Source organism: Gracilinanus agilis, chromosome 2, assembly GCF_016433145.1.
Source record: "Gracilinanus agilis isolate LMUSP501 chromosome 2, AgileGrace, whole genome shotgun sequence".
NCBI classification, from domain to species: domain Eukaryota; kingdom Metazoa; phylum Chordata; class Mammalia; order Didelphimorphia; family Didelphidae; genus Gracilinanus; species Gracilinanus agilis.
In genome coordinates, this window is record NC_058131.1 from 256,428,640 (window position 1) to 256,431,988 (window position 3,349).

The window sequence follows — 3,349 nt, forward strand, 5'->3', positions numbered from 1 at the left end:
TATCCACAATTAGGGCACACCCACACACCCACAAGTGACAGGAGTGACACAGGGTACCTGGGGACCTGCACAAGGGATGTGAGATTAGGTGAGACACTAATTGGCAAGATGACAGTTAACGGTTTTCTGGTCACTACCACACCAGGGAAAACAGAAATGGAGATTATTCTCTTTAGTGGGTCCTACCTTGGGTGTTAAGGAAGGCAACAGGAAGTAGGTAAATCAGTTTAATGCGGTAAATTAAGGAAAGGAGATGAGGGAGGGGGACAAACTATACCGAACAGCTCTGGGCTGAACTCAGGACTAGAGGTCTGTGACATCCCTTCGCTAACACTAAGGCAGGCAGCCAGGACACAAGGGAACAAGGGTTTCTCACAAAAGAGTCCGTGAGCTGTTGATCAGATGTATCAGCTAGTTCAGGATCACAGCTAAACCGCCTAATAAATCCACAGGGAAGCCAGGGAGAAAGGTGTATCGTGTTTGTCCACCAAACAAGACAGCTATTCTCAGCCTGCTCTTCTAGACCTTGCTAGTTGATATGTAGCTCTTGCAGATGCTGCCCAAGGCACAGGGATACCCCCAAATCCTTCCCTCCCTCCCTCCCTTCCTTCCCTTCTTCTGTCCTTCCCTTCCTCCCTTCTTCCCTTCCTCTCTCCTTTCTTCCTTCCATTCTTCCCTCCTTCCCTCCCTCCCTCTCTTCCCTCCTTTCCCTCCTTTCTTCCCTCCTTCCCTTCCTCCCTCTCTTCTTTCCTCCCTTCCTCCTTCCCTCTCTCCCTTCCTTCCTCCCTCTATCCTTCTCTCCCTCCCTCCCTCCCTTCCTCCCTTTCTGGGAAGTTGCTATGACTCCAACAACTCCTCCAAAACCCAATTGCCATTAGAGTCCTCTGTGTCCAGTCCCTTGCTGCATTCTATTCAGAATGTCCATGGCTGACAGCCAAGGTTTTACCCTTCGCCTGCCTGCCCACTAAATCTACTTTCCTACTCTTAAAGCCATTTCCCTATTACAAAGTACAATGGAAAGATCACTAGATTTAAAACTTGGGTTCCAATTCTGCCTTTGCCACTTACTCCCTGGGGTGACCATGGCCCCAGCCACTCATTCAGCTTAACTGAGCCTCGGTTTTCTAATCTATAAAAGAAAACCTAGAGACAGCTAGGTAACACAGTGGTTAGAGTTCAAATTCAACCTCAGGCACTAGCTGTATGACCCTGAGCAAGTCATTTAATCCTGTTTGCTTCAGGTTCCTCCCCCTGTAAGATGAACTGGAGAAGGACATGGCAAATTGCTCCAGTACCTTTGCAAAGAAAATCCCAAATGGAATCATGAAGACTTGGATACGTCTGATCCACTGAACAACCACTATGTGCCAGGCATCGTGCTAAATCCTGGGGAGCTAAAGAATGACAAAAGACAGTCCCTGATGTGGAAGAGCTCACAATCTAAGGGGGGGGGGGGAGACAGGGAACAAATAAATATGTTCAAACCACCTCTAGACGGAATAAACAGGGAACAAATTAAGAGAGAGGAAGCAGTAGCATCAAGAGGGAAGCGGTGGAAGTTGTTTCATCTATAAAATGAAAGGGCCGGTTCCTTCGGTCACTAAGATTTTATTACATTATCCTGGCCAACACAATGGAATAAGGGAGACGCTAACCCAGCTAATAATGGGACTCAGCTCAGCTCTCCCGGCTCAGCTTGCTCAGGCCCAACAAGCAGTTCCTCCACTGGTCCCCCTGCGGAGGCATTTGGGGAATTCAGCCTGGCAACCACAAGATTCGGCATAATGCTATGGGGAGTTTCTACGGGAACGTCTACGATGAGTTAGTCGATGGGCACTTTCTATGGGTTGATCTGGTTTTTGTTTTTTTCCCAAAAGTATCAGTCAGAAGGAGAATGAATATTGTAGTGCGAGTATGGGTTTGCCCGTGAATTAAGAGTAAGTACAGGGGGAAGCTAGGTGGCTCCGTGGATTGAGAGCCGGGTCTGGAGACTGGAGGTCCTGGGTTCAAATGTGGCCTCAGACACATTCAAGCTGTGTGACCCCAGGCAAGTCATTTAATCCCAATTGCCTAGCCTTTACAGTTCTTCTGTATTGAAGCCAATATATAGTACTGATTCTAAAACAGAAAAAAAAGTGGGTATATAAGGGGGTAGCTGGGTGGCTCAGTGGATGGAGAGCCAGGTCTGGAGATGGGGGGTCCTGGGTTCAAATCAGGTTTCAGACACTTCCTAGTTGTATGACCCTGGGTAAGTTTCTTAACTCCCCCTTGCCTAGCCCTTACCCCTCTTCTACCTTAGAATTACTGACTCTAAGACAGAAGGGAAGGGGTAGGTACATAATGAACAAACTTTCTGAAACGGAGGAGTTTGAAAGCAAAGCCTCTTGGAAGTGCTCTCTTGCACTCTGTAACGGTGACTGTTCCGTCATTATTAAACTGTTACCTGAAGGCAGAGTTAAACTGCTCTTGGTCAGCTTTTCCACAGGACTCTTTTGTGGTTCCAAGTTCCCAATTTTTTTGTACACTTCCTTAATTCATACCACTATTCTCTGGGAGCTAGACATGGATAGAGCACCAGGCCTGGAGTCAGGAAGCCCTGAGTTCAAATTTGACCTCAGGTACTTATGATCTGTGTGACCCTGGACAAGTCATGTAACCCTATTTGCCTCAGGTTTCTCATCTGTCAACTGAGTTGGAGAAGGAAATGGCAAATCATTCCAGTCTCTTTGCCAAGAAAACTTCACGTAGGATCATGAAGAGTTGAACATGACTGAAAAAAAGACTGAAAAACCAAACCATTATTCTCTACACTCGAAGTTTTTAACCTTTTTTATTTTATTTTATTTTATTTTATCCCCTTTGGCAATCTGGTGAAACCTATGGATTGCTCCCCAGAATATTCTTAAATTCATAAAATAAAATAGATAGAATTATAAAGGAAACTATGTTGAAAAGGCTATGGAAATATTCAAAAAGCAATTTCACAGGCCCCCAGGTTAAGAGCCCCTGTTCTAAACAGATATTTTTGTTTCAGGATGCAATACCATGTTTACTATTACAGAAACATCAAAAAACTTCCCTTTTAGTTCAAATGAAAATATTAAGAAACAAATATTTCTCTAATCTAAAGTTCTTTCTAGAATTTTCCCTTTAGCAAAGTACGAAAATAATGAAGGAGAAATCCTAAGGCCCAAGGGAAAGAGATTATGGGTCATAATCAAATTTAGAATAAAAAATACTTCTTGTGAAGTTGGGATTGTTGCCTTTCCCATTCTGTGATGTGAAGAGTTATGGCTCAACCCTCATTATCCTTTCTCAAGGTTCAAGAAGTGCCATTGGACCCTCCAGA